This window comes from Triturus cristatus, chromosome 5_1 (assembly GCF_964204655.1).
Source record: "Triturus cristatus chromosome 5_1, aTriCri1.1, whole genome shotgun sequence".
Lineage (NCBI taxonomy): Eukaryota > Metazoa > Chordata > Amphibia > Caudata > Salamandridae > Triturus > Triturus cristatus.
In genome coordinates this window covers 545,317,037-545,341,312 of record NC_140587.1, presented here as the reverse complement: position 1 = coordinate 545,341,312, position 24,276 = coordinate 545,317,037, and positions in this window count along the sequence as shown.

The window sequence follows — 24,276 nt, the reverse complement described above, 5'->3', positions numbered from 1 at the left end:
TCCCTCCTGCTAGACCAGCGTCTAGCTACTATCGTGGTTATCCATAAGGAGGGGAGGCCACGGGACCGGGTCACATCCTATCGGCTTATTTCGCTATTGAATGCGGAGCCCAAAATCCTCGCCAAGGTGTTGGCCAATCGGCTGGTCGGCGTAGTGTGTGACTTGATTCACCAGGATCAGTCCGGCTTTATCCCTCATCGCAATACAGCGCTTAACCTGCGGCGTTTGCATGGGGTGCTCGCACGTGTCCCGTTCATACGAGAGCCGGCCATTTTGGCGTCCTTGGACGCCACTATGGCGTTTGACACGCTTGAATGGCCTTATATTTGGGCGACGCTCGCGAAGTTTGGGTTTGGCCCAGGATTCATCAGTTGGGTAAAATTGTTGTACTCTGGCCCACTGGCGCAGGTGGTTGTGAACGGTAGAGTGTCGGCTCCGTTCGAGCTGGGCAGGGGCACGCGGCAGGGCTGCCCGTTATCGCCGCTCCTTTTCGCGCTCGCCCTGGAGCCCCTGGCGGAGTGGCTGCAGTGGGAGCCTTCTATTCGTGGTCTCCGCTGGACCCCCGAGTATGAGGACCGCGTATCTCTATACGCTGACGATATTCTCCTGTACCTGACTTCCCCACGTAACTCACTGATAGTACTGGTTGATGTATTGCATTCATTTGGTCTTAACTCCGGCCTTGTCATCAACTGGGCTAAATCGTGCATCTATGTTCTCTCTGGGGAGGATCCTATCCTTCCGCGGGCCTGTCCTATCCAGATCGCCCCGCGGGGATTTCGGTACCTGGGTGTCTTCATTACCCTGGACGCGGAGGCCCGATATAGTCAGAACTTGCTTCCCCCCCTCCAGCGCCTGAAGGAGGATGTCGCGCGTTGGAGGCGCTTGCCGCTCTCGCCGCTCGGCCGGGCGGCATTGTTTAAGATGATGTCGCTGCCGCGTTTCCTGTACGCTCTGCAGAACACAATGGACGTCGTCCCGGCGCGCTACTTTCGCGAGGTGGAGAGTTTGCAGCGCCGACTGTTCTGGGAAGGTAGACCACGTATCGCCCTGGCGAAGCTGACGCTCCCGTGGTATGACAGGGGGATTGCCCTCCCGGATATCAAACGGTATTATTGGGCCTCCCAGCTGGCTGCGATTAATCGCGGCCTGTACGGGCCCGCTCTAAACCCGGCCTTTGAAATGGATAAGATGTTACTGCCGGGTGGTGATTATAACCGAGCGCTTTACTCCAGCTCGCTTGACGCACGTCTGACGGGCCCCACGCGTGTCATGGTACGAGTGTGGCACACGGCTAATGTGGCGATGGGGTGGAAAGATCGTTTGACCCGGGCGGCGCCACTATACGCATCTGAGCAGTTGGGCTCCCTGTGGACCTCCAAGGGCTTTGAGAAGTGGGACATGATAGGCATCAGCAGGGTGGGTGATATCTGGACGAGGGGGGGATTCAAAACGTTCGAGATGCTACAGACAGAATTCCAGTTGCAGGACAGGGAGTACTTTCGGTATATGCAGATCCGTCATGCGCTATGCTCCGTATTCCCGGACGTTGCCTCCATCCCGGAGTATTCCACTCTGGAGGATAGAGTGCTTGATGGACATGTACCGGACAGCACGATTTCATTAATCTATAAAAAACTTATCAATGACCGCTCGGGACTGCTGACTAACCTTCGTGAGGCATGGGTGGCCGATGGATTGGAGCTGGATGACGAGGACTGGATATCTGCGGTGGCCTCCCCGAAAGAGGTGGCCACACCGGCCCGCCTTCGCTTCGTCCAGCTCAAGATACTCCATAGGGTCTATGTTACGGGGCCAAGGCTACTGCGTATGGGCTATGCTGTAAGGGTTGTGTAAGCGTGGGTGTGGTTCGTTGGGGACCTTTCTCCATATTTTGTGGGAATGCCCGGAGGTGGAGCGATTCTGGCGTTGTGTGCATGAGGTCCTGCGGGTGGTTACGCGTGTGTCGCTGCTGCCCAAAGCGAGGAGATGCCTACTGAATGTGTGGGAGCCAACCGACTACTCGGTGCCGCAGACGCGGTGGGTGACTCTGGGATATATGGTGGCCAAACGCGACATTGCTCAACTGTGGGGTTCCCAGAGGTCGCCGACTGTCTCGGCATGGAAGGATAACATGGATTGGTGCATGTTTCGGGAAAAGGTGGTGTATGTTGCGAGAGGTAAGCCTGGGACATGGGTGAACGTATGGGGCCCCTGGAACGCCTACCGCGGGGGAATCTGTACCCCGCCGTTATTGCCCGATCCGTCACCGTCCCCGTCCCCTTAGCCAGCTTATCTCCCCGGTTCTGGGCACTGAGTCCATCTAATCCCCGTCTTGACCTTTTCCCCCCCTTGATACTCCTATGGATTGGTAGGGTCCCCCCTCTAGGGGAGCGCATGCTGCTGTTTCCGATTGTGGGTTGCCTTGTGGATTTGTTTTTTGTTGTTATTTATATTAAAATGAAACCGTTATGTGGGGTCCGGATGGCGTGGCTACCACCGCTTCTAACTCCTGTGCATTTCCCTTTGCCGCGGCATGCGCGCTATTGTTTGTATCACATGCTCCTTTTGCTTGCTAGCGGCCGGCCTGAAGGTTGTAGGCCCATCTTTGTATATTTTTTGAATTTTTTGAATTTTGTAATAAACGGTTTCAAAAAAAAAAAAAACTTTATTTAACCTCAAACATAGAACATAATGAGTTGAATTATGAAAACGCATTGGATGTATGTATAAAGACCTATATTTCGTTTACCCAGAATGAATGACAATTCCTCATGTTATTATTTAAATCCTAGGACTAATCCCTGATGAAGGGTTTTTTCACATAACCCGAAATGCATTGGATAAATATTAGTCCATATATCATGAGTTACCAAATTAATGAATGAACTCAATATGGAGTATGAAGAATAAAAATAACACAGAACTTGATGTTTAAATCTGTTTATTTTTGATCACACAAATTGATAAAAAAAAATACCAAAAAGTAGTGCCCAAGGGGGACACAACCCATGAAGGAAGTGCTTCTCATTAATCATATAACGGAACAGGGCATTTCGCAATGCTTTCAAAATTCCACACTCTTCCATCAGTTAATCGCACAGCATTATTCAATTCAAATCAATTCAAAACATTATTCAGCAGCATTGTGGCAGCAATAAAAGTTATTCATGAAAGAAAATGATAAGAACATTTGATATCATAACAATTAAAATTAAAATGTAACCAATACACAAAATGCCTCAGCTAAAAAGATAAAATATCTCGTACAGTACCAAATTGCAGCAGCATATATCATCAGTGCATCGAAGTTCCTGCCCTCGTGGCAGCCTTTAACAAGCATTTGTAATGCAATCAGTCTCACATTTGTGAAAGGTAGAGCTATTGGCATTGTAAATGTAATTATTTTTTACTTATGTGTTGTGGAGTGGATGTATGTGGTATGCAGTGGAATTATGTGGATAGTAATTATATAGTATTTAGTATATTGGAATTATGTGGAGTGGGATTGTGTGTTATGGAGAGTAATTATGTGGTATGGCATTTTGTGTTGTGGAGTGTTCGGTAGTGGAGTTTAATTATTTTGCGTGCAGTTGTATTTTGTGGTGAGATGAGGAATTATGTAGTGTGGATTGTACATACGTGGTGTGTTACATAATTGCGTTGTTGATTTGTATTATGTGGTTTCTTGTTGAATTATGTGGTGTGAATGGAAACCTGTTAACATAAATATTGCAATCTGGAGTTTTTTGTTTGTTTTTGGTGCTGAAATCTCCTCCCTAAAAGGGCAGAGACCGAATCTTGGTTGAAAAAGAGATTTCCTGGTAGGCGTGCTGCCTCGCAGAAACCAGACTCCTCTGCTCCATGTAAGTGCCACACCACCGCATATGCCGGTTAGCCACCGCTTCTGTTATATGAACATAAAGTACTAAAAACGCTCTCAAGGCACACTGATAAAAGGTTTTATCAGGCTCTGTTAAGCCTTGTAGATTTTCCACGTGCAACACCCCCCGAAACACTGCATGTTTACACAGCGGCTAAGTGCATGGCTGCTCTGACTGCCTGTATATAGCATGCTTCTCTCCATGTGCCCAAGAATAATGACGGTTGACGTACTGGTACCATTACAAATATGGACATAGATTCACAGATGCGCATTGGGCCAATAACAGTAGTTATACGCCGCTGCTGCCAATAACACTACAGCATTGCCTTCTGATACAGACTATACCAAGTGCAGTTCTCCTAGCCCAATATCTCTTTGCTATCTTTCTCACCACTAAACTACGCGTGGTCCCTCAAGCGAATACAGGAGCAGCTCGTGAAGCGGCCTCTGAACAGTACACGAGCCACAACAACAGCTGTATGTGTCTGAAGTGCCGAATTAAATATTCCAAAATAGAAAGCCACTGACTGCTTTAAGTATCCACATATACAGCCACAGTAACTCCAAGCTCAAATAAGGGTTGTCTTATATATCTTTCTTCTTCTTCACAAGAGAGAGTGAGAGAAGCTATTCAGTTGCAATCTCCCAAAGACAATCGCATCACACAAGGCAACTGCTGCTGTCTGTATGCCATGCAGGATGATCAGACAAAACTATTAACATATGACATAAACAGGAAGAGTGTGAAAAATCCCACTGTGGTCACTTGTTAAACCCCTAATTATCTTCAGGTACTTGGGTATCCAAAGATATTGCAGAAGATGCCTCACTCACATATTTTGACATGCTTAATCATAGGCATCTTTCCACACCCAGGTAAGATGGTACTACCTGGGTGGACTTAACCAAAAGATGTTATGGGAGTTCTTATATAAAATATTAACTGGCCATGCAGGGAACCAGATGAGTGAAGTTAAAAATACCTCCAGGTATACCGAAACAGTGAGTTTATTCCTAGGGTACCTGGGGTACTAGATAAAAACATGATACAAAATGGGGTTTTCCTTCTGAACGTTATTGGTTCAGTTTAACCCACATCAAACTGCCAACATGTTTCGGCCCACAACTAGAGCCCTCACAGGTCTGGGGCCTTCTTCAGGGCTAGAAATTCTACTCTAGGGGGTCCCTGCTCTAAAAATGGCATTTATTTCATGCAGACAAGGCCTAATGCGCTCACCTGTTTCATTCAGTTTTCCAGTAGTTTTTTTAAGGTAAAGAAGAAAAGAGAGGCAAATTTTTTTTTTTAATAGTGGAATAAAAGTTTTACTTTATCACTTTATATTTAGATTTGCCTCACCACGTGAAACTCTCCATCACGCGTGTTCAAAAATGAAACCATCACTCTTATCTTCTGCTGTGTGAAAAATCTCAGTGACTGTGTCTCAATACCATTCTTATGCCGACGGACTCCAAATAACACATAGTATACCAAAATAAAACCAATATTTGAATGACCTATCGTCATCTCTTTATGGGCTATCATTGTAACTGTCTAGGTCCTAACATAGTGCTCATTCCTCTATAGAGAGTTTTGTGTGCTCTAGCGTGAATATTACCTCATGGTCTCATTGTAGCTAATGCAACCCGCATTTTCTTGAACGACCTTGAGTTCAGACGTAGCTGGTCTTTCATTGCATGGAATGCATAAGAGACTAGCTTGTCTTGATTAGACAAACAGCCAAAAGACTCTCCTTATTAATCGAAATCAACACCATGGAAAATGGCTTGAAAACACAAGTCACCATTGGATCGTTTAAAACTGAATTGGAAGAGAATAAGAAGACCATCGATGAATACAAAGAATACCTCACACAGGCCCAAATTACTAAGTTTCAAAAGGACTTGAAACGGTTCAGTTATGAAAAAACTTTCCCATATTCAAAAGAGAATTATAATCCGACTGAGAGAGATAAATCGGACTTCTCAGACACAGACAGCACTGGATCGGGGAGAAACTCAAGTGACTCGTCATTTGAAGGGCAGAATCAAAGATGGAACCCGAGGAAAAGAGGAGGCAGTTCCCGTAGAAACAGAGGAAATTATCAACCAAATGGCCCAGTTTCCTCAACAACAGTTTGGATGGGGTCCATATGTCCAACCTCTATTTCAAACCCACAATATGGGTACCAGTGGGAACCTTTTCAACCTACTTTTTTAGGAAGGGACCTATGCCACTGAAAGTGACAGGGCTTAGGCACTGCCTTTTAAGTTGAGTGAGGGATCCTGAACTAACCCACTGATCTGGTCCAGAAGGAGGAGAACCCAGGGACGACCTGCAGAGACTACTTAGTCTACCGTCAGCCACCAACTCAACTTCCCCCCCTCAAGAGACCCTCAACCAAGGGCGCAGGAACCAGCAAGCGCCTCGTGGGACCCTGACTGCAGTCCCGGCAGAAAGAGAGCGCCATATTCAAGCTGCCTGCAGAGAGAGAGTGCTATACACAAGCTGCCTGTGGAAGGAGAGCGCTATATCCGGTGAGCGCTACATTTCTAATGGACTGTGCTCGGCTGGGGAGTGCTGTAATCCCAGCTACCTGCGACTTCGCTCCTGGTGAGGGCGGCGCTGTCTGCTGATTGCCCAGGAGGAGAGGGGCTGACTGCCCAGGAGGTGAGGAGTGTGTGCGGCCCTGCAGCGCTGTGCTGCCGAAGTGCCACGAGGACGTCCTCGTGTGAGGGATTCCTCCGTGCCTGCTTGGGGGAAGAGCGGGTGCCCACCCCGCGTCTGTGCCCTTCTGCGCGGGTGCCCCCCCTGCCTCGGCGCTTCGTTACAACAGCGGGAGCCCACCCCGCATTTGAAGACGGTCGCGGGTGCCCACCCCGCTGGGAATTACAAGTTTGGAGGGAGCCTACCCCTCATCGCCGGCCGGGATCACCGCCGCCGCCCGGGCGCTGCTTGGAGGAAGTACGGGGCCTGGGCCGCGCGAGTGCGCGTTGCCCAGCAACAGGGACACCAGCCGCGTCATCGGCCGCGCCCCAGCGAAAGTCGCGCACGGACACACCTGCTCAGCCCCCAAGGAGTGGTGAGTGGGGCTGGGCTCTGACTAGTGCCGCAGTGGGGGATTCCAGAGTCCCGGAGGGGACTCCAACCCCACGTTGACTCGCTGCACTCTGCACAGCTGCCCCGCAGGACAGTGGGCAGCTACAACGGCCTAGAGGGATGCTGTAGGGGGTGGACACATTGGAGGCCCCACAGACATGCCCGGATGAAATGCAATGTACAACGCTTTGAGAGAGATACAGGGTTAGCGCAACAGTGAACTGCAATGCCAGATGCAATGTTCTGATTCAGTGCTAGATTTAATACCCTGATTGAAGGCTCTGATTTGAAGCGCTATGTTTATATGCCATGTTCTGGGCACTATTGAATTGCTATGTGCGGCGCTATGCTTGAATGCCATGTTTTGAAGCGCTACGGATATGCTATGTGCAGTGCTATGTTAAAATGCCATATTTAAAGCGCTATTGAATTTGCTATGTGTGGCGCTATGTGGAAATGCTCTATTTGAAGCGCTATTGAATTGCTATGTGCAGCGCTATGTTAAACTGCCATATTTAAAGCGCTATTGAATTGCTATGTGCAGCGCTATGTTAAAATGCTCCATTTGAAGCGCTATTGAATTGCTATGTGCAGCGCTATGTTAAAATGCTCCATTTGAAGCGCTAATAATTTGCTATGTGCAGCGCTTTGCATAAATGCTGTGTTTGACGCTCCCCAGGATCGCCAGGTGCCGCGCTTTGATGCCATGCCAGGTTTTGATGTGTTAATGCTTTTGATCCTGATGTTGATCTAGATAAAACTGATTGGTTTTATTCAGCCTACGGGTGTGGTGTCAATTATTGCGTGCGCTTCCTGTCTCAGTGGATGTGTGTGCTGTATGGTCACTTTACACGTAAGCCTTTGGTTGCCTACCTGCTCGCGCCACGTTACCCCCATAGGGCCTGGTGACCCCCGGTCCTACATTGTTGGCCAGCGGTGGGATAAGGACCTGTGACTATACAGCACCATCCAGGGAAACGGAGGGCGCCGCAATTGGACGCCTATTGTGATTGTGATTTCCTCCTAGAAGTGGTGTTTTAAATTGTGTTCCCCTGTTGCACTGTGGGTGGTGTGTCCCGGGTGTACCTTGCCAGGATGGGGTTGACCTACGAGGAGGTTTGCCTTATGGAGTACACGGAGCAGGAAGTGATGTATTTCTGCAGGGAGAGAGGGATACCCCCAGTAGGCAACACACGCCGGAAGCTATTTCTCTATGAGGCCCTCAAGAGGGGGGAACCCTTAGAGATCGGTGGGGACCTGTCAGATTAACCCTCCGCATATTTAAAGGGTGGATTTAGTGGAGACCCGGAGGAGGACCTCCAGAGAGGGGAGGACTCCGACAGTGAGGGGGCCCAGTCCATAACCCAGGAGGGTGGTGACACTGACGAGGAGGAAGAAGATGACCGGGGGGAGACGCCAGTAGCGAGTGAGGACACCGGAGTTTGGGAGCCCCTTGCGGGGTCCAGTCTCGGGGACACTGCCCCGTCCCTTTCCCTGTCCCCAGAAGAGTGGGTGGATAGGAGGGAAGGAAGGGAGCATCAGCTGGCACTGGAAAGGCTCAGAGTGGAGCTAGCGCGGCTGAGTGTGGAGAGGGCCTTTGCCAGGGAGAGACTAGCTCGGGAGGGTAGATTGTCCCCTGAGAGTGGTTTCTGTGGTCTGGATTCACCAGTAAGGGTGGGATCCAGTGGTGGCAGCGAGAGTGAATCCAATGTAGGGTGTCCCACTCCCAGAGCTCGGGAGACGGTACCTGATTCCCAGGAGGAGGGGGACAGGTTAGAGTTCAGGGGCAGGGGAAAACTGTCCCACCAGTTCTGGGGGGAGTTTGCGGAGGTGTGTTGGACTGCATTGGAGGATTGGGTGGTGAGGAGTGCAGTGAATGATTGGGAAGGGCTGTGCCAGGTAGTCATCCAGGAGCACATGCTCAGGAATTGTTTCCCAAGGTTGCGTCACCACCTGTTACAGTGTGGGTTCTCTGACCCCAGGGAGCTTGCACGGGAGGCAGACCTCTGGGTGAGTGCCAGGGTGTCTGAGGAGGCATTGGGGGGTGACCCTGAAGGGGGTGGTGCAGGGATCTTCCAACCCAGCGAGGTGGGAGAGGTGGCGAATAGCCCAGCTAGGTCCCAGGAATGTGAGAGGGTTGTAGGGCCTCACGTCCTATCTACAGGAAGGAGTGAGACGGGGAGGTGTCCCGAGGTGCCCCAACCGCTGTCTCAGGGCCTGGAGAGTTCCATAAGAGAGCCCCAGGTTGGGAGCCTAGGCTGTCCTGATGTGCCGTCCAGTGAAGGGGAGCCCCTAGTGTCAGGAGAACCAGGGGCGTCTGTAATCAGAGCTCCTGAGGTTCTGGGGTCGGCCCAGTCGCAGGGTTTAGATCCTGGGCTGAGATGCCAGGTTCAGGGGTTGCCTGACCTGGCGGGTGGGGCATCTGTTAGCAGTGTCCCCCCAGAATTGACTTCCAGGGGTACTTTTCCAAGTGGGAGGGTGCGGAACTCTGGAAGGGGGTGCAGAGGGAGGAAGGTCTCACCTCTGGCACCGGCTCAGCCACAGGGCTTAGATCCTGGGCTGGGAGGCCAGGGACAGATGCTACCTGACCTGGCGGGTGGGGCATCTGTTAGCAGTGTCCCCCCAGAAGTGTCTTCCAGGGGTACTTCTCCCGTTGGGAGGGTGCGGAACTCTGGGAGGGGGTGCAGGAGGAGGAAGGACTCGCCCATGGCACCGGTGCAGCCTAAGGGTTTAGACCCTAAGTTGGGGAACCAGTTGCGGGGTCAAGGCCCTGGACTGGGGGGAGAGTGGATGTCTGAGGGTGCCTCGCATGGGAGTAGAGTGAGGAACCCCAGAAGGAAAGGTAGGGGGAGGAGAGCCTTGCCCCTGATGGCTGGTCAGCCTGAGGGTGCGGACCCCAGGTGGGAGGACCAGTGGCAGTTTGGAACTGCAAGGAGGAGGAGGAGAGTAGTCAACGGGTACTACGGGCCTGGGGTTACTGCCCCCCACTCTGTGAGACCGCAAGGGCCAGAGATATCTGGATGGCCCAGGGGCCAGTCCTGGCCACAACCAGCTAGGGAACCCCCGGGTGGTGGCTTAGTCGGTCGAGGAAGGTTTGAAAGAGGGAACCATCGGGTTCCAGAGTGGAGGAGAACCTGCGGGTGCTCCTGCAGTTGCGGGCATGCATCCACCTTTTCTCGCCCCAAGCAGGGAAGCCAATCAAGGCATTGATCGGTCTACCCTGGCTTTTGGCTGGAAGGGGGTTGTGTTGGACTTGGCCCTTTTCCCTGAATTTTCCGCTTTTGTGGGAAATCGCATGTTATGTGAATGCAAATATTGAATACTGTTCAAAGATGTACGCAGACTGTGTTTTCCCATTTACACATAAAGCTTTTAAAATGGATGCCATAGCTGTGTGGTTGTGCCGTCTGACTGAGCTGGGTTAACAGTCTAGTCGTTATTTCCCAGCAACCCCAGCTTTTGGAGGGAAGCCTGGCACCCAGGGTGCTCTACCCCTCCCCCTAGGCCAGTTAGAACCAGCTTCCCCAGGCGCTTCTAGAAGCTTCTGGCACTGTCTGGTAGGTGGGGTGAGGGGCGTATAAAGGGCGGAGCTGGGCTGCCATGTGCTCACTCAGAGGGTGGACCTGAGAGAGAGGGGACCTGCTGCCAGGGGTTACCGCCACAGAGGCCTGTGTGCTGGGCCCTGAGCTTACCTACACCCCTCTACTGTCCACAGGGCGAGGGAAAACTATAGTTGGGGCGATGCTGACCCGGAGGAACCTCCGCAGGAGTTTTAGGCGGTAGGGCCTAGTCAGGGACCTATGCCACTGAAAGTGACAGGGTTTAGGCACTGCCTTTTAAGTTGAGTGAGGGATCCTGAACTAACCCACTGATCTGTCCCAGAAGGAGGAGAACCCAGGGACGACCTGCAGAGACTACTTAGTCTACTGTCAGCCACCAACTCAACTTCCCCCCCTCAAGAGACCCTCAACCAAGGGCGCAGGAACCAGCAAGCGGCTCGTGGGACCCTGACTGCAGTCCCGGCGGAAAGAGAGCGCCATATTCAAGCTGCCTGCGGAGAGAGAGTGCTATACACAAGCTGCCTGTGGAAGGAGAGCGCTATATCCGGTGAGCGCTACATTTCTAATGGACTGTGCTTGGCTGGGGAGTGCTGTAATCCCAGCTTCCTGCGACTTCGCTCCTGGTGAGGGCGGCGCTGTCTGCTGATTGCCCAGGAGGAGAGGAGCTGACTGCCCAGGATCTGAGGAGTGGGTGCGGCCCTGCAGCGCTGTGCTGCCGAAGTGCCACGAGGACGTCTTCGCATGAGGGATTCCTCCCTGCCTGCTTGGGGGAAGAGCGGGTGCCCACCCCGCGTTTGTGCCCTTCTGCGCGGGTGCCCCCCCCCTGCCTCGGCGCTTCGTTACAACAGTGGAAGCCCACCCCGCATTTGAAGACGGTCGCGGGTGCCCACCCCGCTGGGAATTACAAGTTTGGAGGGAGCCTACCGCTCATCGCCAGCCGGGATCACCGCCGCCGCTCGGGCGCTGCTTGGAGGAAGTACGGGGCCTGGGCCGCGCAAGTGCGCGTTGCCCAGCAACAGGGACACCGGCCGCGTCATCGGCCGCGCCCCCACGAAAGCCGCGCCCGGATTGGCTGCCGGACGGCAGGAAGCCCGGAAGCAGCCCGGAGGCCGACGAAGACTTCGCTCCGTGGTGGGGGCCCTCCGGAGCCGGAGGAGAGCCCCGAGAGCAACGGGAGCCCCGCTGGGGCCATGACCAAGTCCCGGGCCCCAGGCGAGGGACCCGGGTGAAGGGCGACATCGGGGAGAGCCGAGAAGGAGGACGGGAGCCTACCCCGCCTCGCCCAGCTGAGGACTCGCAGTCCCGGGTCCCAGGAGGGGGCCCGGGTGAAGCGGGAAGAAGCGCTGCTGTGGTCGGGGTTTCCAGGAGCTGAAGAGAGCCCCGCGCGCTACACCGGCCGCGAGAGGTGGCCGAAGCCTGCCCCAAGAGCCGATGAGTGGATGGTTGGGGGGGTGTAGCGGGGCACATTGTCGGTGCCTGCCCCCCTGCGCCGGCGGTGGACACACCTGCCCAGCCCCCAAGGAGTGGTGAGTGGGGCTGGGCTCTGACTAGTGCCGCAGTGGGGGATTCCAGAGTCCCGGAGGGGACTCCAACCCCACGTTGACTCACTGCAGTCTGCACAGCTGCCCCGCAGGACAGTGGGCAGCTGCAACGGCCTAGAGGGATGCTGTAGGGGGTGGACACATTGGAGGCCCCACTGACATGCCCGGATGAAATGCAATGTACAACGCTTTGAGAGAGATACAGGGTTAGCGCTACAGTGAACTGCAATGCCAGATGCAATGTTCTGATTCAGTGCTAGATTTAATACCCTGATTGAAGGCTCTGATTTTAAGCGCTATGTTTATATGCCATGGTCTGGGCGCTATTGAATTGCTATGTGCGGCGCTATGCTTGAATGCCATGTTTTGAAGCGCTACGGATATGCTATGTGCAGCGCTATGTTAAAATGCCATATTTAAAGCGCTATTGAATTTGCTATGTGCGGCGCTATGTGGAAATGCTCTATTTGAAGCGCTATTGAATTGCTATGTGCAGCGCTATGTTAAACTGCCATATTTAAAGAGCTATTGAATTTGCTATGTGCGACGCTATGTTAAAATGCTCCATTTGAAGCGCTATTGAATTTCCATGTGCAGCGCTATGTTAAAATGCTCCATTTGAAGCGCTATTGAATTGCTATGTGCAGCGCTATGTTAAAATGCTCCATTTGAAGCGCTAACAATTTGCTATGTGCAGCGCTTTGCATAAATGCTGTGTTTGACGCTCCCCAGGATCGCCAGGTACCGCGCTTTGATGCCATGCCAGGTTTTGATGTGTTAATGCTTTTGATCCTGATGTTGATCTAGATAAAACTGATTGGTTTTATTCAGCCTACGGGTGTGGTGTCAATTATTGCGTGCGTTTCCTGTCTCAGTGGATGTGTGTGTTGTATGGTCACTTTACACGTAAGCCTTTGGTTGCCTACCTGCTCGCGCCACGTTACCCCCATAGGGTCCTACAGAATCGAACTAGCTGAGTTTTTTCGAAGGCTAAGAATTGCAGTTTTTTACATGGATCAAATACCATCACAAACTGAAGAGGAAAAGAACACGGGCTTAAGGAAGAAGTCCTTGTTTATTCCACCTAATCATACGATGCCACCAGCGCTGCTGGCCTTTGAGAAAGCAGTGACGTTGGAGGTCGACAGAATGAAAGACAATCAAAGAAGAGCCTTCAACAACTTGACAAGAATTGAACAAGACGCCACCCCCGAAATCGATAGGATGAGTGACATCATAATCAAACCAGCTGACAAGGGTGGTGCAACAGTGGTAATGCCACTGGAAATGTACCACAGTGAATGCAGAAAACTACTGGATGATCCCCGGAATTACAAGCGTCTAACAGGCGATCCAACCAAAGGGTTGGTAAAGATCATACATGGCATGGTGAATACAGCAATGGAGGAAGGTTGGATCACAACAGCTGAGACAGGTTTTTTAAAAGAAGAGAACCCAAAGGTACCCTACTTTTACATCCTGCCTAAGGTACATAAAAACAAGAACCCTCCTGCCCAGCAGGCCCATCCTGTCGGGCATCGATCGGCACTAGAACCACTATCAAAATTCACAGACTTTTTTTTCAGGCCTATGGTCCAGAAAATGCCGTCTTATCTCAAAGATACGAGGGATATCCTGTTTAAATTCCAAACACTCCCATTCAGCATGAACACCGACATTTTCATCACTCTAGATGTTGAAGCGCTGTATACCAGCATGCCACAGGAGTCATCTTTAGAAGTAATTGAGATCTTGCTAAAAAAAGAAGATTGGACATCGATTACCCCGATAAGGTTCATCATCGATAGTGTCAGAGTAGCATTGACCAAAAACTGCTTCGAATTTGAAACAAAGTTCATCTATGATATCAACAACCCGTATCACACCAAGTTGGTGGTGTGGAAAAGATTCATGGACACCATCTTTTCGATCTGGAGAGGGTCTGAAACCGAAGCAAGGGAATTCCTTGGGTGGTTAAACACCAGAGACCAATATTTGAAATTTACCATGACAGTGAGCAAAGATTCCATCACTTTTTTGGATCTAAGAATCTGGCCTGAAAATGGAACATTAAGAACTGAAGTGTATTACAAAGAGACAGATGTGAATAATCTTCTCAGGTATGATAGCTTTCATCCAAAAACTTTAAAAGACATCTTACCGGTAGGGCAATTTCTAAGACTGCGCAGAAATTGCTCAGAAAAATATACTTTTGAAGTCCATGCAAAGAAGCTCACAAAAAAACTGGAAGAGAAATCTTATCTGAAAAAAATGGTACAACAGGCATACAAAAGGGCAAAAAACAACCCAAGAGAAACTCTATTGGAAACATATCCAAAGCCCAACAATACAAGACTGGTGTGCGTGACAGAATCTAATACGGTGAAGCAGATCATTTTACGACACTGGAAAACCCTGAATTCAGGGCCATTGAAAATGGAGAAGCCTATCTCTGTCTTTAAGAACGGGAGGTCCCTAAGAGACTCGGTGGTCCATACACGCCCAAAAAAGAAGACAGGAGGGAATCAACAGAGCAATACATTATGGAACCTCCCAGAAGTAGTGGAACATTTCCCCTGTGGGACTTGCAATATTTGCCATTTAACCAAGGCAAGCAAAGCAATTGATTTAGGCCTCACAACTCCTTGGAAACAGACGATGTTCTCCAACTGTAACGGCAGCAACGTGATATACATTATGACCTGCAAGTGTTAATTAAAATATATTGGAATGACGACACGCAAGGTGAAGACACGATTGAATGAACACCGGAGTACATTCAGGTGCGGCAAGACAGTCTCCAAAATGATGCGCAACTTCCAAACAGCAGGGCATGACGAAAATGACTTTACGTGGTCGATCATTAAGAATATGCCAACCAGTTTTAGTGAGAAACAACTACTGAAACTTGAACAACGATGGATATATCGCCTATCCAGTTCAACTGATGGGTTAAATGAGGACATACCGTGGACTATGTTAATGTAGTCCCAGACCGTGCCATGGACATGAAGGGAAGAACAATAATAGTTAGAGATCAATACCAATGGTTTTCCTACTAATTGTCTACCAATTGCCTCGGTTACCTCTTCTAGGGATATGTCTTTATCCAACCCATCTCGATCCTCTTGTGAGAGAGTGGGTGTCTCAATTGTGTCGAGGTAGCAACTAACTTGTGTCTCGCTTGCTAAGGGTCTAGGTCTATAATGTGCCTCATAGTAGCGAGCAAAGGTGCCCGCTATGTCTTGAGGTGTCGTGTATATCTGGTCATGTCCTTGTATCTTTGTTACCCATCTTGCCTCAGTCTCCTTCCTGCTCAACCAGGCCAGTAATTTCCCTGCTCTAGCCCCTGTCTCATATAGGCAGTGCTGAGTGGCCAGAATATGGGCTTTAACTTCCGGGGTGGCTACTGCTCTATACTCCTGTCTAGTCACCTTTACCTGACGGAGGGCGTGGGGGTCTGTGTCGTGTATGACCTTATTTTCCAAAGTTAATAGTTTGTGTTCCAGGGCCTCAATTTGCGTCACGTCTGCTCTTTTTTTGTATTCAAAAAAAGTTCTGTGCTCTATCCCTTATCACTGATTTAAATGCCTCCCATAGGGTGGCTGCTGAATCCACTGACCCATTGTTTTCTTTGAAATATAGCTTGACGTCTGTGTGAATTTCCTTAGCTACCTTTCTGTTTCGCAGGGCCCAGGCGCTCAATCTCCAATCTTTGCTACTTCTCTTGGACGTCTCTCCCACTGTGAGCCATAGGGGTGAGTGATCAGATATACCTTGTGCGAGATATTCTGCCTTTTCAATTGTCTCTATCTCTCCAGCCGGGGTAAAAAGATAGTCCAACCTAGAGAAGACTTTGTGTGCCCCTGAAAAATAGGAATAGGCACGAGTATTTGGGTGATGACGCCGCCATAAATCAGTCAGCCCAAGTGTATCATGGAACTGTGCTAATTGTGTAGGGCCAAGTGTTCCTTGGCTCACGCGTGTTCGATCAAGCTGTGGGTTTTTTCACGTCGTTAAAATCAGCCCCTCTTATGGGCGTGGCAGGCCCTGATTGCAAGAGTATCCCTGCAATATTATCCAGTGTTGTCTGCTGCAAGCGCATGGGCCATATATGCTAATCAGCAGGAGTTCTTTGTGGTGCCAAATCCCCTGGACCGGTACATATGTCCCATTGGGGTCTGACCCTGTGTTTGTGATCTGAAAAGGGGGTGATCTCTTAATCAGTATGGCTACCCCTCATGACCCAGCGGAGAACCCTGCATGCGCCAGTCTAATGTACTGCCCTCTACCCAAGAAAGATCATTGTGTGCACGTCAGGTGAGTCTCTTGTAGGAGGACTATGTCGGGCTTGAGCCTTTTCAAATATTTAGTTACCAACCCTCTCTTAATTTTGTTCCCTAACCTGTCGACGTTCCATGTCATGACGGTGTATTGACCTTCCCTCATTGTCAATGTGGTCATGAGTCCCTGCAAATATGGTTTGTCTCGTCCAATCTCTGTCCTCCCTCCCCTTCACCTCTTCTCCCGATATACATGTGTATGCATCCAAGATGTGACTCTCTGGTGTGTGAACCTATTACGTAACTGTTCCCATTATGTAACTTACCCCCCTCCCTACACTCTTCCCTTATCCTTGCCGCCCCCCAATTCATCAACATGACAACACCAGCACAGATAAGTGTCAAAGAGGTCTGTAACCCACCCCCATCCCAAAAACAATCAACTATTTAATAATGTGTTATGTAGGCTCGTACAGTCTCACCACCTTGAGCCAAGATGCCGTAATGTCCACCAGACCCCAGTAGTATCTTACTGTCTATGGGCGGTCCGCTGGCCCCTTCATCTCAACCTTCTTCGCCACTTTCGGATTTTTGCCGTTGTTGCTGCTCGGCCAGGGATTCCCGGTTCTGGTCTGTTGCTTCCATCCGCTGAATATCCTGGAGCAGTGGATGATCGCTCTCTATATCCGCCGAGTATTCTCTTTCTGACATATCTGTGGTTTCGCATTCATGAGAGTTTTGTTGTATCCGATCCGTCTTCCCTCTGGATGTGTCATTCTCACTTTCTTCTTAATGTGGTTTCCTAAATGTATGACCTCTTTATGATAATACTGAAGTTTATTAGGAGACACATTGTGTCCAGTAACTGCAAGATGATTCAACACTGCATTGTGTCTAACCCACAGCTTTTGTTTGTTCTTGATGCCATCTATAGGTCATCTAAATACAGAACCAGCACACTGAATTGCAGGGCAAATGTAAGGTCTCCTAATTTTTCTTCAAGATTGGATTAAAAGTTGAAGGGCTTTCTGCAACCCCTTGACAAATCCTACACCAAACCAAAATTGTGTTTAAAAATGCAAAGGCAAAAAGAAACTGACTGTCCTCGAGTATATGACTGTGAACCACTCCACATCTGATGGAATTTGGAAAAAGTTTATGACAGGATTCTGTACCACGGGACAACATGGAATTACACTTTTATACATTTTTTTAAGGTGGTGCACTATTCTCCATTTTTTATTTGCCTTATGATGTCCCATAATTGGGGAATTACAGAGACAGTACAATACTTCTTTTAAAATGACAGGATATATAATCTGTTCAATCACTAACGTCATTCCTGATAATGTTTCTGGAGTAAGATTGTATTGGGCTGGGTGGGATAAAGTGCATCTAGTTTCATCTTTATTTTAACTGGCTTAGTATCTTTTATCAGTCTAAATTTCTTGCCTGTAAAATGCCAAACTTCCTCCTTAACAGCAAATTCTAAATCAGGTGGTAAATCTTCCTTTGTCAAAACAGGGAATAAACGCATATCTAGCCCTGATTTTATTGTGAAGTCAGGGTATTTTTTTTCGGTCTGAATTGCCACAATTGGCGTACAGAAAATTGTGCAGACCATCTTGCAAAAAAGGTCCTTTGCCAACAAGTTTACAGGACTTGACTCACTTATTATGAATTGGTGATTATTTTAATGTAGGGTAATCCTTTCAGGGATGTTTGCTGAAACTTGATTTGTTAGCTTTCTATTTGCATTGTCTACAACATTCATTTATTTTTGAGCGAGGGTGGCTTTGGAACCTACATTGGAAGAGGCAGCACCTGTATTGATCAATAATTATACAGGGTGGACATTCACTTCACCTTCTACATAAGGGCAACTCTGGTCTACCCCTAGGACTGCACCAAGCATGGAAGCCTTTTCCTCCCTCAGGCACCATCATTGTGATTGGTTAAGGCCAGGTCCAGTTAGACTTTCAGTAGCAGTGGAAAACTGGAGAAAACTGTCATTAGTTATTAAAAGGTTCTGCTGGTATCTAGGATTTTTCTGAAAATGAAATCCTGTATAGTGCATGTTTGGCTTAATTATTGGGGCTTGTGGCATTTTTGCAATATACGATCTCTGATTCTGCATGCTTTTCACAGGGGTCAGTCGGGCTGAGGTTGCTGACTGCATTGCCCAATTCTGAGATATCACATTAATGTTCTGATATTAAGAAGTTACCTGAGCATCAGTACTGTGTTGAGATTCAGTCTACCCTCTTATTTCCAATGTCCAATCTTGTAACAGTAATGGCATTCTGTACTCTTTTTGAGAGCGCTACTGCTCATATTCCCATTTGAATCTTCACCAAAACTTCCTCCTCCTTGAGACACTTCATTTCCTGTTTGCCCATACTGAACACCACCTTGAACACTGACTCCTTGCACACTCATATTCGCCTGACCCAGAAAAAGAATCAAAGCCTGAATATCACACAAAACCCCTCTCTAATCACACCTATGAATCATTTCCGTTTGCACCAACATGTACTTCTCCTTGATCTTTCTTTGTCTCAGACATCTCACTGCAATACTTCAATATGTCATTGAGGGTCTTGGTCTACCAACACATCACATTCTGCTGTACTTGTATTGAAGTGGAGGGAATTTTAGGCAGGAGAAAATTAAAATAAAATCATGTTTGACCTTACATTTGTATATCTCCTGCCTAAACCAGATGCATTGGCATGTGCAGCTTAAGGGCTCTATCTCTCTCCACTCTTCACTACAAACTCATTCATAGGCGCAGCAACAAACAAAAATAATAGCACAGAAATGGTCTTCCTGCATCACATCAAACAACTACTAAAAATGGGCCCCATAACAAACATACACCCCGACATAGCACTCTAACATAGTAGCATGTCACCCATTAGCAAAAGAGCTTTGCAGCCCTCCCAAGTGCCATATATCGTGGTTTATTATAACGTTCTGTAATGCTTTTGTCTGCATTACTGATTACAATGCATTATCATTCATAATAATTAAAAGTTCCGGTGTATGAGGCACTGCAGCTTTAACCTCACAGTGCCCAGTACACTTCTGTGTGTGCAGCTAAGAACCTTCCGAGCCGGGCACAGGTAAAGGAAAGGCAGTGCTTAATTTATGCTGGTGTTTGCCAGTGTTCATCACCGGCACTTATTTCTTAACACCGGCACACATTTATGACAGTCCACCACTTGGCGGCACTCAATGCAACATACATAAAAATAGTAATACCTGCAGCTCACAGGCTATTCTTACAGTTGTGGAAGGCCACTAATAGCCCGTATTGTCACTTTTGCAGGAGTGTGATGGTAAGTAGGTAGTAATGGTACAGGCACTTGGCAGCTACTGGTAGGGTGAGTGGGTGGTGATAGATGCAGTAGCCTCCTGAGTAATAACTTAGGCCCTGGCACTTCCTTTTCCACAAATTAAGCGCTCGTTGTAATTGGTCTTTACTGTATGTATGTATGGACTTCAATAGTACGTTGCTTGTTTTTGCCCCTTGATGGAAGTGATTGAAGAGTCTGGTCTCACCGTATTTGCGTATGCAAATGACTCTCAGATTATTTTCTCACTATCTGATGCTCAGAATAAATATCCTTCCCCACTCAGGCAAGGCCTGTTTAATGTCACTCTTTGGATGAAGAAAAACACCCTAAAACTCAATGGCAATAAAACCGAAGTCCTGATTCTGGGAAATAATCCTGAACTGTGGGGAGTTAACCACTGGCCCGTCACACTGGGGCCTTTACCCGTGCCGGTTGATAAGGTCAAGAATCTCGGCTTCATCATTGATAAGAATCTCTCCCTTAAGCCGCAGGTGTCCAAGCTCACAGCCTCTTGCTTTTCCATTCTTAAATGTCTCAAGATTCCTCTAAGTACCCAAAGAACAGTGCTACAGGCCCTGGTAACATCCAGATTTGACTATGGGAATGTACTGCATCTGGGCGCTGATAAAGCCTTGATTTGTGGCTTGCAGATCATCTAAAACGTGGCCGCCCGCCTTCTTTTTCGGCTGCCTAGATACGCTTCCGTTTCTCCTTTGCTCCACAAATTACATTGGCTGAAGGTTAACAAACGGATATAATTCAAGGCCTTATGTTACATGTTTCGAACTAGCCACAGTCTCGCCCCTTCTTATATCCAAGATCTGGTGTCTCCTTATGTCCCTTCCCGATCGCTGAGATCAGCTAACCTCACACTGTTTACAACACCTAGGTTTCGTCGAGCTCATAATAAGGGGCGCCTCGTCTCCTTTTTAGGACCGAAACTCTAGAACTCTCTTCAGGTAGCCCTTAGGAACTGTAACTCATTGCTTACTTTCCGTAAGAACCTAAAAACCATGGTCTTCAATTGCCCTGACTGAGCTCTTTGTCACCTGGTTATGTTGCGGTGTCTCCTGCTTGATTCAGCATCTCTGCTTACTGTCTGCCTCTAGCACGGGGAGACCCTTTTGGGTAGCTGCACGCTCTATAAGCTTCTTAAATAAATAAATAATGCACGTGACAATTTGTGGCATCTAGTAAGTATTGTTTTGTACTTAACAGTGTGTGTGTTTGCATATGTGCACAAAATCCCATCCTCATCGCCAATCTGCAATGACGCAGAGCCTGGATTATTGCTCCAATACGTTTATTATTGAAGCCCTGGCACAGCTCCTTCTGCCCTGCTCCTCAGCTCCATTCCTAGTAAGCACTGGTACATTTTTAAAACCTAACATTCTATATGCGGCCATGACTACATGCAACATTCTAAACTCTGTATGACATCACTACAAGTGCTACCTATGAAAGACATGTTTATTGTTTAATATCACTGTTACACAATTGTTTTACTGTATGATCAACTTGCAAGGGCACTAGGTTGGCGCCCTTCCATTTCAGATGCTTTGCAGCAGTTTCAAGATCTTCTTACAGGGCCTTCATTGCTTGATGTTGCCACTCTAAGTGTCATTGAATGTCACTCATAAGTGTACTGAAACCATAGCAATGTCATACATAAGCAATCTGAAAACTTGGTAGCTATGGCACAGAAATACTAGTTGTTGCTTTAATTTAAAATAAGCAAGTGTCCCTCAAAGTGTCACATGTTGAGCAGTGAAACGCCACTTATTCACACTCTGAAAGTATAGAAATGTCACACATAAGTGGTCTGAAAACTTGGCAGCTATGGCTTCAGTGCATCTTCATGGGTATGAGGCACTATATAAATTCAAATATCGTACAATGACTGCATAAATCATATTTTGCCATTTGAGCCCCTAATACTAATATTTTGGACAAACTAATATGTTCTGACTTGTAGATTCCCCTGCTGCCCGTATAAGAGCAATGTTGTAGAAGCCTACACACATAGTCTAAAAAGCACTTTAGACATAACTAGGGCATTAAACAGAAAAAAGGCATTATAAAGAAAAACATAAATTGTGATTGTAAATCTATTTATATAGCACTGCAACCCCTGAAGAGGCATCAAAGGGTTTTTTGCAGAGAGTAGCACGCTACTCCGATACCCAAGATTAGTAATAAGTAGGTTAGTACAATTCCTTTTTAGGTTGAGTCTGGGCAGCGCATACGCTGCTCTGCGAGGAATGCTGTATTCAGGTAGGGACTCGAAGCTCCGCCCACTCTCCACCCATATTTTTCATTGGCTTGTGTCATTGTCCACTGTAAACTGTGGCTGTTCATTGGTCAATAGGCTTAGTAGTCACTCCTTAGTACCGCCGTCTCTCATTTTGTAACCTCCAATGGCGTCACCCCTGTTACATGTGTTGTTACTCAGTAGGCTTTAATTACAGCCTCCAAGCACTATTTTCTCAAATAGTTTTGTAGGACACGCTCTCTCTTAATGCTTTTTAAATACAAATTATAGTACGCACGCTGAACACATTTTTAATGCAATAGGTCTCGCATTTGCGAGAGTTTAAGCTATTGGCATTGTAAATGACAATGCTTTGTATTTATTTGTTTTAAAAACAACACATAAATAAAAGGCATTGCCATTTTCAATGCCAATAGCTCGAAAACTCGTAAAATGCCAGACCTATTGCATTGCAAATGCTTGTTTCTTGTGCATTAGTTGTGTTAGGATTGTGCTCTTGATTTCTTGTGTGTTTAGTGTACATCACAAAGTCAAACAGGTACATGCACCAAAAGAACAAAAGGTCGCAAACGGGCAGATTCTCAGAATCTGCCCCTTTGCTACTGGTATTTTTAGGTCTCGCCTGACCCAGCGCTTGCGCTGGTCTGGCGAGACTTAAAGTAAGGGCTTCAAAAAATGCTACCGCCGGCCACAGCTTGCAGTGCATGTGCGCGGGCGCGCACTTGAGCAGAGGCGCCATATGGCGTGATTACTGCTGCGCGCGCACCACTCGCGCACATGCACTGCAAGCTGTGGCCGGCGGTAGCATTCCCCCCCCCACGGCAGGCTCTTGCTTTTTTTTCCTGTTTATTACTTCTATGTTGTAATGGCGACACCGGTGCTTTAGCTTAAACATCTTAGGCTAAAGTCGGGTGCTGAGATTGCTTCAAAAGTAAAGAAATAGACAATTCTTTACTCTTGAAGCAATCTCGGCACCCGACTTTAGCTTAAGATGTTTAAGCTAAAGCACGGGTGCCGCCATTACTACAGAGCAGTAATAAACAGAAACAAGCATTGTCATAGCCAATAGGTCTCGCTTTTTGGAACTTATAAGTATTTAGTTATGCAACTGTTACATGGCTAAACACTTATAAGGTCCCAAAGGCGAGACCTATTGGCTATGCCAACGCTTGTTGCATTTGGTTTGCATCATCCCAAATGCAAAAATGGCAACTTAAGTAATCTCTAAATTGCGATTACTTAAATTGCGATTGTTTTTAAGGAATCCCAAATTGAGATTCCTTAACTGCAATGCATTAAAGTAAAAAAAATAGCGATTTCGCTAATAGGGTGCGCAAATTACCATGAAGTTGAACTTCATGGTTATTTGCAAAACCTTTGAAAAAAGCACTTTTGTGCATTTTTCAAAGTTTCATGTTGTGCACACACATGCCCTTAGGGCATGTGTGTGCGCAACATACGTGCAGAGGTCAATTCCAGGGGTGCAACAGGGTGTCCTTTTGACACACTTGCAGCCTGAAATTGATTGCATGCGCAATTTGCGAGTACCTATTGGTACTCGCAAATTGCGCTTGCAATTTCCTATTCATTCCTATGGGCCTGTAGGCCCAAAGGAATTAATGGGAAGCTATTCCTTATTTGGGACTCGCAAGTTGCGAGTCGCAAATAAGGAATGTGTAGGAATCGCTATTATTATAGTGATTCCTACATGCATAGGATTTTGCAAGTCCTTAATTGCGAATCCTTAATAATTGCTTTTAAGGACTCACAAAATCTTAGCTTAAGACATGTGCCAGAAAGCCTCTTATATCAGCCTAGAGCATGCGAAATTTAGTTCATATTAAGTAAACCAGATCCGACTACACTTTTCTCGGCTTTCTTGCAATTTGTAGCAGTCTTAGAGTGAGCATTGTGCGTTAGCAGGCATTGTTTTGGAAACGCCAAACAACTTTATAAGATGCCTACCGAATTCAGACAACCAATTAATGGTACATGTCTAACCAATCTTGGCCCTGCAGGAGACATCGAAGAGAGACTCCTTTGGAGGTGTTTGAATATTAAACATATCTGCAATGGCAGAGTATAGTATGTAATTAAAGGTTTATGCTGATCAAAAGCTATAGAAAATAAACTAGAAATTATGTTTGCCTTATTAAGCACGAGTAATAAACAGACATCTTTTATTTCGGGTTAGTACAAGGTCTGTTGTGTACCTACTTTATATGCGTCTCCATACTGTCTCCCATGAAAGTTTGAAGTTCTTGCATTTTTCCTCAAG